Genomic DNA, 14474 nt, shown 5'->3' on the forward strand with positions numbered 1-14474 from the left:
AAAGAGAGATGTGCATTGCCCCTTTAAGTACTCTGACCCCACTCTAAGTACATTGACTTTTTAAGTAGATCAGGAAGTTGATACAGCAGCTGCTGCCAGCAAGCTCCCTCCATCCTGAGACTGGTCATGTCCCCCCTGCTCTGTGGAGATGTCCCGATGGGGTAAAGGAGCAGGGGTCAGGAGCAGGGAGAAGGGGATACTCTGACATTAGCACCCCTCTTCCCCCCATCTTGCACAGCAAGCAGGAGGCTCCCTGGGGCAGCTCCAAGGCAGAGGGCAGGAGCAGCACACGGCAGTGGAGGGACAGCTGAACTGCCCGGCAATTGATAGCCTGCTGGGCGGCTGCCGCACAGGGAATTTAGGGGAGCCAGGAGCTGATGGGGGGCTGCCGGTCCACCCTGGTTCCAAGCCCCCACCAATTAGCTCCAACGGGCTGCTCTTTCTGCAAGTGGTGGACAAAGCAGGCGGCTGCCAAACAACGTTATAAGGGAGCACTGCGCAACTTTAAACAAGCATGTTCCCTAACTGATAAGCAAGGTAACAATGAAACGACGTTAACTAGGATGACTTTAAGTGAGGAGTTACTGTACTCCTTGTGTAACTGCTGGAGAGTAAATCTCATGAGGTGTAAGTCAGTAAAGAGCTGCAATGCTTAGCTCCTGTGAAAATCGGGCCACTTATTTAGATGCCTAATTATGGCTTTAGGGGGCTTGGTATGGACACCAGCTGGATTCTTTCACATTCTCTCCCTCACACACACCCAAACCGGGGACCCCCTTTGCAGAGTTTCTAGGGACAACTGCAGCTGACAAGCCTCTGGCATAACACTCCAACTGGCCACATCTCCCTAGAGCTAGAAGGGGTAGAGGGTCCTCCAGAACAAATATGAAGCATAGACTTTCTGTTGGACCCCTGCAGAATCATAAATCTGGGGTCTAAACCACTGGCTTCAGCCTCATGGGCCAAAACACATCCCCCGGTGTGAGCATTCCTCTGGGCTAATACTCTCATTGAATTTCCTGTCCACAGTGTAAGGTCTTCCTTGCAAAGATTCCAGGGCTTTTCAGTTACCACTTTCTTCCTAAGTATCTGATTTTTCTGTTTTGAAGTCTTACTTGGAAAATGGGATTTTTCTGCTTTGTGGTCACTACAAACATTACCTGTGTTCAACCCAGATGTTGGAAATCAGGAGGTTTTCAATTGCTATATTCTGTAACTCTTCAGAGAGTCAAGATTTTCAGCCACACAGTGTTTTGTCAGGGGGGGTTAAGTTCAAAATGTTAATTTTAAGATGACTTTTAACAAGAAAAAGTATCTGACATTTTACATATAACATAACATGTTCTAGTAATATAACAGACACTCTGCCCGATGGCATAACTGCAGGTAGAACTTGGCCCTTTGTGTCACTATAAAGCACAATATATTGATCTGTAAAACTGTGCTGCAATTTACTTTTAAGGGGTACATTATATTGTTATATTACTTTGGCTTTCAGTTTTTCAGATCTCCCTTGTACCATGTAGACAGCACAATAACCTCACCCAGCACCAGGAAATTACCCAAGGTAAGAACAGAAACCTGCCAATGGCTTTAAACAGGAAAGATACACATCAATTGGCTTCAGGAGGGCAATTTTTTCCTTCTGTGTGCTGTAGCTTTAGACTGAAATAATTTCATATTGAATTCCCAACACTGTTGCTACACTGATGGATATCAGAGTAAGACATTTTGGTTCTTTAGATTCCAGTTCTTTTTATCCTTATTTACCAAAATTTTACATTCACTGAAAAACTCAGAAGCGAGTCTTAAGGGAACATAAGGGAGGCTAAGCTGGTTTAAGTCACATGTTGAAAGCCCACCAGAGAGGAGTGTAGGAAGAAAAAAACAGTTAACAGGAGGGAATAATACAATCACAGAAATGTAGATCAGGGAAGGACCTCAAGTGGCCATTTAGTCCAGTTACCTGCACTGAGGCAGGTCCAAATATACCTAGATCACCCTGACTGGTGTTTGTCTAAACTGTTGTAAAAACCTCCAAAGATGAGGATTCCACAACCTCCCTTGGAAGACTATTGCAATGCTTTAAAATCCTTATACTCGGAAAGTTTTTTTCTAACCCTAACCCAATTCTCCCTCTTGTTGCAGATTAAATTGATTACTTCTTGTCACCTCCCAGTCTTCTGTTCTGTACATTAAGCATGCACAGTCTTTTCAACTTTTCTCATATGTCAGATTATCATTTTTGATGCTCTCCTCTGGAGTCCCTCCAATATGACCACATCTTTCCGAAATGTGGCACCCAGAAATGGACATAGGACTCAAACTGAGGCCTTACCAGTGCTGAATACAGAGGAACAGTTACCTCTAATGTCTTACATATGACACATGTTAATACACCCCAAAATTATATTAAAATTATTTTGTAACTCCATCACATTGGGGGCCCATATTCAATTTGTGATCCACTGTAAACTCCAGATGGCTTTCAGCTGGTTCCCAAGGCAAGAAAGAAATCTGTGCCTTGTGGAAGTTTTAACCTAAGTTGGTAAGAATAAGTTTAGGGGGTCTTTCATGCAGGTCCCCAGATCTGTACCCTAGAGTTCAGAGTGGGGAAGGAACCTTGACATCCCCTAGGGGGAAAACAAACAAACATGATTTGTATATAAAAGGAAAGTGATGTAGGCACAGTAATAATTACTTTATTTACTGTAGAACAAGAGTCCTCATGCCAGCATCAAAATATGAGCAACCATGTGAATTTCAAGATTGTTTGTGATGCACTTGACTCAAAATCAAACTACAACAGAAAATATATTATTACAAATTGAACTTAATACTTCTAATAAAGTAACATCTAGAGGCCCCAATCAGATATGGGCCTCCGTTATATTAGATGTTGTAAAAACACACCATAAGAGACAGTCCCTATGTGAGAGAGATGACAAACTTAATACAAACGAAGCATAATAAGTAAATTAAACAGTCAAGTGGAGGGAATTGGGGAGGAAGGACAAGGGTAACAGCAACAGAAGAAAGATAAATTGTATTTTTTTTTCAAGGGTGGAAGTTTCTTTGTCCAGAAAATTGGTTTCTCCATGGAGAGAAATGTTACCACTTTTCTACTGAATCCAAACCTTGGCTGGAGAGTCAAAAGGCCTGCTCTTCTTCTGGCTCCAGACTCCTCCTGATAGAAAACAAAGAAGAGCTGGTAGAGTATCTTTCTCTTTGGAAAGCTACATATTCAAAACAGCTGACAGAAGATTTGTGAGTGAAAAGAGGATTGTGGAAAATGAGATTTGGCTTCATTTGGTACCTTGCTTTATGATGATTTTTTTTCTTGAAGGCAAATTACCTCACACCTCCTCTTCTCTTCCCAGCATTAGAACCATAACTGAACCCAAAATTAATTTAAAAGGCACCTGATACAAAGCAAAACCCAAATGTCCCCTGTATTTTTCATATTTATGGTACATCTATTACTGTAGCATAAGAAAAACCTGTACATCACTCCGGGCATTTTTCTCTGTCTCAGAAGTGATCTAGGGGAGGTATTGTCCTCTAGACAGGAGAGTGAATAGAGATTAACCAACAAAGAAAGCTGTCACAATTTCTACAGCAAACACTTGTGAAGGAAATGAAGAATGTGATCAGGTTGGTTAATGGGGTTGATCAACCATGAGTAAGGCCCTACCAAATTCACGGTCCATTTCACTCAATTTCACAGTCAGAGGATTTTAAAAACACTAAATTTCATGATTTCAGCTATTTAAATCTAAACTTACACGGTGTTGTTATTGGTGGACCCCTGACCCAAAAAGGAGACATGGGGGGTCGCAAGGTTATTGTGGGAAGGGGTTGCGGTACTGCTACCCTTACTTCTGCGTTGCTGCTGGCGGCGGCGCTGCCTTCGGAGCTGGGCAGCTGGAGAGCGGCGGCTGCTGGCCGGGATCCCAGCTCTGAAGGCAGAGCCGCCGCCAACAGCCACGCAGAAGTAAGGATGGCCTGGTGTGCTATTGTCACCCTTACTTCTGTGATGCTGCTAGCGGGGCGCTGCCTTCAGAGCTGGGCACCCAGCCAACAGCCGCTGCTCTCTGGCCACCCAGCTCTGAAGGCCGAGCAGAAGGGTGGCAATACCGTGACCCACCTAACAAAACCTTGCGACCCCCCTGCAACTCCCCTTTGGTCAGGACCCCCAGTTTGAGAAATACGGTATCCCCCATGAAATCTGTGTAGCATAGAATAAAAGCACACAAAAGACCAACTTTCATGGGGGGAGGCCAGATTTCATGGTCTGTGATGCAATTTTCATGGCCATGAATTTGGTAGCCATGAGGCTACCTCTGGACATAGAGACCTGTTAACCTCATCACTGTACCTGATATCCATACAGTTGTGAAATGAGCAAATACCTGATGTACATACACCCATGAAATGAGCAGGGAAAGGAATGAACTGGCTTTGTCTTTGTACAGGACTTCATTAGCCCCCTTGCAACTTCTCACTGGATAGGATTGTCACGTAAGAAGACTGACAGACCATGGATGTGGGGGAATGGCACACCTTTCTCCACTGACGGGTAAGTTCCAGACACAACTAGAAACTTCTAATTTCAATGAAGTGAATTGACAGTGCTATGACAGAGAGAAACCCAAGCTTCGTAAAAAGGAGTGCAGTATGTTATCACTGAAATGTGTTTTTAAATTCTATGGGGGCCCAAATCAGCAGAGAATGGTGCAAGTCCATCCATCCAAGAGTGATGTAGTGGTGGGAGTCTGCTATAGACCACCGGACCAGGGGGACGAGGTGGATGAGGCTTTCTTTCGACAAGTCGCAGAAGCTACTAGATCGCACGCCCTGGTTCTCATGGGTGACTTTAATTTTCCTGATATCTGCTGGGAGAGCAATACAGTGGTGCATAGACAATCCAGGAAGTTTTTGGAAAGCATAGGGGACAATTTCCTGGTGCAAGTCCTAGAGGAGCCAACTGGGGGGGAGCTTTTCTTGACCTGCTGCTCACAAACCGGGAAGAATTAGTGGGGGAAGCAAAAGTGGATGGGAATCTGGGAGGCAGTGACCATGAGTTGGTTGAGTTCAGGATCCTGACACAGGGAAGAAAGGTAAGCAGCAGGATACGGACCCTGGACTTCAGGAAAGCAGACTTCGACTCCCTCAGGGAATGGATGGGTAGGATCCCCTGGGGGACTAACATGAAGGGGAAAGGAGTCCAGGAGAGCTGCCTGTATTTCAAGGAATCCCTGTTGAGGTTACAGGGACAAACCATCCCGATGTGTCGAAAGAATAGTAAATATGGCAGGCGACCAGCTTGGCTTAACGGTGAAATCCTAGCGGATCTTAAACATAAAAAAGAAGCTTACAAGAAGTGGAAGTTTGGACATATGACCAGGGAAGAGTATAAAAATATTGCTCGGGCATGTAGGAATGAAATTAGGAGGGCCAAACCACACCTGGAGCTGCAGCTTGCGAGAGATGTTAAGAGTAACAAGAAGGGTTTCTTCAGCTATGTTGGCAACAAGAAGAAAGTGTGGGCCCCTTAATGAATGAGGGAGGCAACCTAGTGACAGAGGATGTGGAAAAAGCTAATGTACTCAATGCTTTTTTTGCCTCTGTCTTCACTAACAAGGTCAGCTCCCAGACTGCTGCGCTGGGCATCACAACATGGGGAATAGATGGCCAGCCCTCTGTGGAGAAAGAGGTGGTTAGGGACTATTTAGAAAAGCTGGACGTGCACAAGTCCATGGGGCCGGACGAGTTGCATCCGAGAGTGCTAAAGGAACTGGCGGCTGTGATTGCAGAGCCATTGGCCATTATCTTTGAAAACTCGTGGCAAACGGGGGAAGTCCCAGATGACTGGAAAAAGGCTAATGTAGTGCCAATCTTTAAAAAAGGGAAGAAGGAGGATCCTGGGAACTACAGGCCAGTCAGCCTCACCTCAGTCCCTGGAAAAATCATGGAGCAGGTCCTCAAAGAATCAATCCTGAAGCACTTACATGAGAGCAAAGTGATCAGGAACAGTCAGCATGGATTCACCAAGGGAAGGTCATGCCTGACTAATCTAATCGCCTTCTATGATGAGATTACTGGTTCTGTGGATGAAGGGAAGGCAGTGGATGTATTGTATCTTGACTTTAGCAAAGCTTTTGACACGGTCTCCCACAGTATTCTTGTCAGCAAGTTAAAGAAGTACGGGCTGGATGAATGCACTATAAGGTGGGTAGAAAGTTGGCTAGATTGTCGGGCTCAACGGGCAGTGATCAATGGCTCCATGTCTAGTTGGCAGCCGGTGTCAAGTGGAGTGCCCCAGGGGTCGGTCCTGGGGCCGGTTTTGTTCAATATCTTCATAAATGATCTGGAGGATGGTGTGGATTGCACTCTCAGCAAATTTGCGGATGATACTAAACTGGGAGGAGTGGTCGATACGCTGGAGGGTAGGGATAGGATACAGAGGGACCTAGACAAATTGGAGGATTGGGCCAAAAGAAATCTGATGAGGTTCAATAAGGATAAGTGCAGGGTCCTGCACTTAGGACGAAAGAACCCAATGCACAGCTACAGACTAGGGACCGAATGGCTAGGCAGCCGTTCTGCGGAAAAGGACCTAGGGGTGACAGTGGACGAGAAGCTGGATATGAGTCAGCAGTGTGCCCTTGTTGCCAAGAAGGCCAATGGCATTTTGGGATGTATAAGTAGGGGCATAGCGAGCAGATTGAGGGACGTGATCGTCCCCCTCTATTCGACATTGGTGAGGCCTCATCTGGAGTACTGTGTCCAGTTTTGGGCCCCACACTACAAGAAGGATGTGGATAAATTGGAAAGAGTCCAGCGAAGGGCAACAAAAATGATTAGGGGTCTGGAACACATGAGTTATGAGGAGAGGCTGAGGGAACTGCGATTGTTTAGTCTGCAGAAGAGAAAAATGAGGGGGGATTTGATAGCTGCTTTCAACTACCTGAGAGGTGGTTCCAGAGAGGATGGTTGTAGACTATTCTGAGTGGTAGAAGAGGACAGGACAAGGAGTAATGGTCTCAAGTTGCAGTGGGGGAGGTTTAGGTTGGATATTAGGAAAAACTTTTTCACTAGGAGGGTGGTGAAACACTGGAATGCGTTGCCTAGGGAGGTGGTGGAATCTCCTTCCTTAGAAGTTTTTAAGGTCAGGCTTGACAAAGCCCTGGCTGGGATGATTTAATTGGGGATTGGTCCTGCTTTTGAGCAGGGGGTTGGACTAGATGACCTCCTGAGGTCCCTTCCAACCCTGATATTCTATGATTCTACGATTCTATGATTCTAAGTCAAGGTTGAGATGTATTGATCAAAAGAAACACCAAAAGTGGAGGGGAAGCGGGTGCTGCAGGTCAAGAATGAAGTGCATTGGCACAACTGAGGGCAGTAGAAATTCAAGAAAAAAGAAGAGTAGAGAGGAGGTTGTGTCATGGCCGAGGTGCACCGGCAGTTAAGTGAAAAGTTTGCACAGCATGTAATGCACTACTCCTGACTCTAGCTAATGGAGTTATTCCCTCAAATTCATAAATACCAAATTTCTGATGATTTTTTTAATAATGGCCACTCTGCTTCTCCACAATTGTTTTGTTATTATTAAAATTATTTGTTTTTGCCATATGTTTCAGTTACAGACATTTTAACCTTTGAAAAAATAAGGTAGTAATAGAGATATAACTAGAATTACTTGAAGTAACATTTTATTCTATCATAGGTTTGCAGTAAAGAAAGGATACATTGATGGGAACTGTGCATATGTCACAGGTCAAGAGCTCTCCTCTCGTCCATGCAAAGATGGAAAGCGCTATATTTGTGAGCAGCTGGTTCTTTGGCCAAAGCCTGAGATATAGGCATGAGATGGATCATGGAAACCATGAAATCTGGGGCACCCCAAACACCGTGACAAATATCCCCAATAAATACTACCACTCTCATCTTTTCCTCTTCAGAGGCTGTGTTCATATTGTAAAATTGTAACACATTTTGCTGTGACCACATATTGTTCATGAGTCTGTCTCAAAAGGAGCTGGGAATGGCCACTCAGAATAAAAAGCAGATAGTTAAATCTGATAAACCACACGTCTTTTGGATACTCACAGCCGATCAGAGCCCTCCCACTAGAACCTGGTTTCTTTTTCCTTGTCCAGTTCAATGATAGTGAACTAATTACTGTTTTAAAATAAACTATCTGGTTCAAATAGTTTTCTTTCAATAAACTGGTAAAAAAATCTGATTTAGTTGCCACCTTTTATATTATATTTTTAGTTTTTTGCATTTCATTCAATCACAGAAGAATTGCCATGATGAAGGACAACATTGATCAAACTACAAATACTTTTTGGGCAAAATAGTTTGAAGGTGTTCTTGGAAAGTGTGATGGGATGGACTGAGATGGATGTGAGGGGCAATCCATATCCCTGTCCATGGGGCCAACACAACACAGGTAAAATCACCTGTGCCACCCACTTCCCCCTTCCCTCCACCCAGCTGCTCAAATCACTAAGCAAACCTATAGGTGCATCATGAACAAGATGAGAGCAATGGAGAAGCCCTGCTGTGAGCTGCTGTAGTCACCAGTGAAGAGGTTCTCATTGACATCACTGAATAATTAAACATGCTGTTACACAAAGTACACAATTTGGGAGAGGATCCCACTTCTATACCATATTTCATGGACTGGGCATGGTCAAAAGGGATGTTCCTTAACTTCACCACCTCAAGCCTAGTAAGCTCTCCCTGGTGCGAAGGTATCCTTACACCTCATGACCCAGTCAGTCTCCCTTTGTCCCCATTGGAGAAATGTTCCATGCCAAGAACACTATGGTCAACCTAGCCCACTTGTTACACACCCCATGTCCACTTACCAAAGTGTTCCCAATGGTTTTACATTTATGCCTAATGCTGTTGGAAGTAGGCCTGTTTTCAACAGCCCTACATGCCATGTGGTCCTAAACAATCCCAATTTGAATGATTTAGAATCACTGTGGACAAGCTCTGTGTCAAGGAGCCCCCCCCCCAATAATTTCCATTGCACAAGAGTGGCCTTTCAAAATCTCCCAGAATCCTCTGCTTCTCAGTGTTGTGCTGGGAAAAATGGAATAGGTACCCACAGGACATTGCAACTTACAGAATTAAAGCAGAGGTCCTGGAGATGCAGGAGAAACCTGCAAATGGGCAGCAGCAGCATGGATGTAGTGGAGATGCTGAACCATTTGTATTTAAACCCTTTCTACCCTACCCATTTGATAACTAATGGCTCAATTCCAAAGTGTAAACACAGCCTGTGTGTTTCTGAAATATTGTCTGTGCATAATGGAGCTGATCCTCTCAGTTATTTCTGTTGGGATGCTACCAGTTTCCTGTAAGGTGGGGGGACCAAGTTAGCAGCATCAATTACAGTGCGAAGCTCTGCACAGTGGGAATAGCTATAAATGACTGTGTTTAGAGTCTTGGTTGGTTGGTTGGTTGTTTTTGTCTGATTTTGGTTAGAGTATAAGAGGAGTCAGAATCTGAGGAATGCAGAAAACACTGCAGAAGGGTCCTCCAATCTGATTTTTTTTGCACCTTCCACTCTCTAATGTTTACTGTTGCACTTACACAAACACATACACATTAAAATGTTGAATTGCTTTTGTAAACAAATATGAGTTAATGTAAAGGTAAAAGTTTAGAATTTTACCCCTCTTCACCTTCTTATTTGTAACCTGTTCTGAGTGCGCTGGTCAGGGTGCAGGGCTTCTGACAGAAAATTCCTATGTGGCATTACCCGATGCCTTCGAACGGCATTCTTGTTTCCATTGTTGGCATTGGTGGCACTCGAAAAAGAGGACAGTCAGATGGTTTCTCTCCCCTGGGTATTTAAATACCAGGAAGGAGTAGTGGAGCAGAACCAGAATTGTCTGCAGCTTGAGAGAGAGACAACATATGTTCACTTTGACATCTTTCCTTTTTCAGTGTTCTCACCAAAAATTAGCTGAAATGTAACAATGCTGCAGCATGATGAGGCAAACATTCATTCTCTGTTTAAAACTTCATGCTCTTTCTTTTGTTAAGATTCAGGAAATGCATTTTGGTCTCGGGCCCATTATCTGTGGAGTGGATCCACATCCCTCCTGGACAGTGAAAGTTAGTTGGATCACAGCTCTAATACTGAGGAAAGTTCTCAATGCCTCAATCTGAGAGGGAAGGACGCCACCATGATTATGTGTGGGAACGTTTGTCTTAATATAATCTTCTCTTCATATGAACAACTTGACTGAGAACCAGTTTGCCATAAACCTCCCCTTTGTGGGGTAGGCAACAAGACCTTCATCTACTCTCAACATGCTCCTGGGATTACACTGATCTTTCATTTGTTCTGAGAGTGATTCCTGGCCTCATACATCTTGAACACCGGACACAGGAAACAGCATTTTCATTAATGAATTGGATGATGAAGTAGAGAGTATGCTTATTAATTTGTGGATGACACGAAAGGGTTGCAAGCACCTTCGAGGACATGCTTAGAATTCAAATTAACTTCACAAATTGCAGAACTGCAGAATTAGTATGAATCAACAAGATGAAATTCAATGAAGACAAGTACAAAGTACTGCACTTAAGTAGAAAAAAAATCAGATGTACAATTATTGAATGGGGAATAACTGGCTAGGTGTTAGTACTGCAGAAAAGGATCTTGGGATTGTAATCAATCACAAATTGAATATGAGTCAGCAATGTAATGCAGTTGAGAAAAAGCCTGCTATCATTCTGGGTGTATTAACAGGGGTGCTATATGTAAGGTATGGGAAGTAATCAGCCCATTAGACTTGGCGCTCAGGAGGCCTCAGCTGGAATAATATGGGCTTCTAAGGGAGATTGCGGAATCCCTGTCATTGGAGATTTTTAAGACCAGCTTAGACAAACACCTGTCGGCGATGGTCCAGTTGCACTTGGTCCTGCCTCAAATTCTTCAACTGTATTAAGATTAAAGGCAACAACTGCTAGCGATTCCATATTAAGAGTTGACAGAGAATTCAGCAAAGGGTCTCAGAGACAGCAGGATAGTGTGCTGTCTCCCTTGAGCAAAGACATGAGATTCATCTACAATACTGGACAGGATTCTGAATTCATCCAGCAAATCTCCACTGCTGATGAGTGACATTGGAACCAACAATATGACATCATATGGAACTACCCAGGTTATAAAATATTTCAGGGATTTGGAAGGGAGTTAAAGAAGAGGAAAATGCAAGTGGTCTTAGAGGTCCTGCCCATCCAATGAATGAGAGAAAACAGCAGACAAAAAATACCGGAGGTGAACTGTTGGCTGCTCAACTGGTGTGAAGCTGAATTTTAGTTTTGTGGAACACTGGGTCACATTCCAGTGTGAGAGGAGACTGCATGAATGAGACCTCTGCATCTCAGATGTAGTGGGGCTAATCTTGGTTGGAGACTACATGGAGCAGCCAGGAGAGCAAGCAGAAGATGCTCAGGGTGTATATGCAGTAGAAAGTCAAACTAACTAGAACCAAATCCTGCAGAACCCCCATTAGAACCACCCATGTTCAGGGATGATTCCTCCTGACAACTACTTTTTTGAGAAATGTCAGTTAGCTAGGTCTTAATTCATTTAGCATATGCTTTATTGGTACTCTATAGTGCTAGGTTTTTATCAGAATGTTATGGGATAGTAAGTTAAACACCTTAAAAATGTCTGGCCCAGATCCTCAAATGGAGTTAGGCACCTAAATACCTTTGAGATTTTGGCCTAAGTGCCTAAGTCCCTTGGGTGCTTTTGAAAATTTTACCTACAGTGTTTAAATACATAATCACAATTTATTTTATATGTCTCTTGCTTCATTCAGTGTGCAGGAGGTACATACTTTGAGGCACCGGGTTGTAAGAAGAGAGAAGATTTTCTCTTGTGAGTAAGGGACTCTGGACTGCAACTCAAGATAGCTGAGTGCTGGTCTTGGGCCTACCACAGATTTCCTATATGGAGTTGGGTACAACTGTGTCATAATGCATATGTGCAATGGGGCCAGGTTCCCACAAGCAGCCTTAATTGGGGCCTTTCCTAATACTTGAGTGCTTGACATTGCAACCATAATATTTTTTAGCATGGTTTATTTTATTTTAATATGTATATACAAGACTCTGTGTAGTCCATGGTTCTGTGGCTGTTTCATATAGGGTGACCAGATGTCCCGTTTTTATAGGGACAGTCCCATTTTGGGGGACTTTTTCTTATATAGGCACCTATTACCCCCCATCCCCATCCCGTTTTTTCACAGTTGCTGTCTGGTCACCCTATTTCATATGCTCTGGAATCTACACCTTCCCTACCCTTTGCTGCTGAAACTGGGTTATGCAGATAACCTTGTAACTGTGAAGTGACAGTATCCAGTTTAATGTTAACTTCCTGAGCTAGCAGACTACTTTCAACAATAGCTCTAACAGGTGTTAACTGCCCCATTCATCGTAGTGGGCTGTTGACTCTGAATCATAAAATGACAATTGGGGTGGTTGAAAATTTACCAATGAAAGTTTCTTCAGACAGGAAATTCAGTAATCACTGAAATAAATATTTTTGTTGACAGTTCCTGCTTTCCTTGACAAGTTTTGATTTTTCATCAGAAAACCTAATTCCCCAAAACTGAATATTTTCAGCTGAAAATTAAATTTGTTCCCATTTTTGTCTGTTTTGCATCTTAGATGCTTAAAATAGTGATTCAAGTATTTGAATGTCCTAAATATCAGACCTTGCAATCAACATATGTTAGGTCTCATTATTGCCACCTGACACATCAAGATGAAAGATCATTTGCTCAAAGTGTAGGGGCGGTGAGACATTAATATGAGAACTTCTTGTGTGATTTCAGCCAGAATATAGTAGAGTGAATCATTGTCTTTCAACTCACACTGATCCTCTTTAACAGGGGAGTGCGAGTAATTTTTTTCCATCTCCTTCTTGCTCAGATATTTAGGCAGAACAAGGTTTAATACATCTTTTCTCATTTTGTTCCAACACTCCAGCTGATAGACCTCAACACACCAGCACAGATATCATCACTGGGGACTTTGATGATTACTATACATTGCTATACTCTCATCTAATTCAGCAAAGGAGTGAGAAAAGTGTCTATTTTGAAATATCTTATATACAACTGTAACTATTCCATTTTTTTATTTGTCTTGAACAACAAAACAAAAACAAAACAAAACAAAAATTCACGGCCCGTGACCTGTCCATGACTTGTATTATATATAGGGTTACAAACTTTGGTTGGACGAATTCCTGAATGTTTCATCGCATGACATTTTTAATTAAAGATTAATCTTTAATTCCTGGAGAACCCAGGACAATCCTGGGGGTTTGGCAATCCTAACTATATACCTCTGACTAAAACTGGGTACTCTGGAGTGACAGGGTGGCCCGGGGCACTGCGGGTACTTGGGGAGGGGCAGTCCAGGGGGTCCCATGGGTGCTGTGGGGGGGGGTGTGGGGTGGCGCGTGACCCAGGATCCCTGCTGGTGCTGGGGGCGGGGTTGATAGTGCTGGCAGGTTCCCTACCTGGCTCAACATGGCTCCCCAGAAGCGGCAACATGTCCCTCCCTCCGCTCCTAGGAGCAGGGGCTCTGCACGCTGCCTCTGCCTCGAGTGCTGGCTCTGCAGCTCCTATTGGCATGGGAAATACGGCCAATGGGAGCTGCAGGGGTGGTGCCTGCCGATGGAGGCAGCACATGGAGCTGCCTGGCTGCACCTCCACCTAGGAGCTGAGGGAGGAACATGTCGCCGCTTCTGGGGAGCCCCTTGAGGTAAGCGCCACCCAGAGGCCTCACCCCTCTCACGCTCCAACTCCCAGCCCACTTCCACACCCAAACTCCTGCTGCTGCTGGGGGTAAAGGGGTGCATAGTCCCCAGACTGCCCCAGCAGTGGCCAGTGTGGCTGAACCGAGGGCTTTCTGAGTTGCCCAGGTGGCCCTCAGGCCAGCCGCACCAGTCGCTGCAGAAGACAAAGTAGCAGCTTTAATCAAAACATACATATGCAGTCCATTATTTAGTGTTGATGCTGTAGCATATGATTTCTGCATTTGTACTGGTGTGTGCTTTATATCACTATATAATGATCATCACCAACAAGGGAATGCAGTAGATAGGTTATGACTTGGTATCAGTAAAGTATTTGTACAAAGTCTCAAGAGATATTGGAAATATTGTTCCTAATTGGCTTAGAAGTGAGCATAGTCTTTTTGACTGAAAATTATCTAAGGCACCACAAACAAAGGGTAATCATAAACATCAAAATATTGAATCAAAGATTTGTATTTGGTCAGGTGCTGTGGGGATTCAGGCACCTTCTTATAGTGGATCCACATGAAAAGTTTCTTCCATTTTTAAATATTCTACTGGTTTGAGAGACGATATTCCAAGTGGTAGACTCTTTTTAAGTGTGACCACTGTACTAAACATC

This window comes from Caretta caretta, chromosome 1, assembly GCF_965140235.1.
Source record: "Caretta caretta isolate rCarCar2 chromosome 1, rCarCar1.hap1, whole genome shotgun sequence".
Classification (NCBI taxonomy): Eukaryota; Metazoa; Chordata; order Testudines; family Cheloniidae; genus Caretta; species Caretta caretta.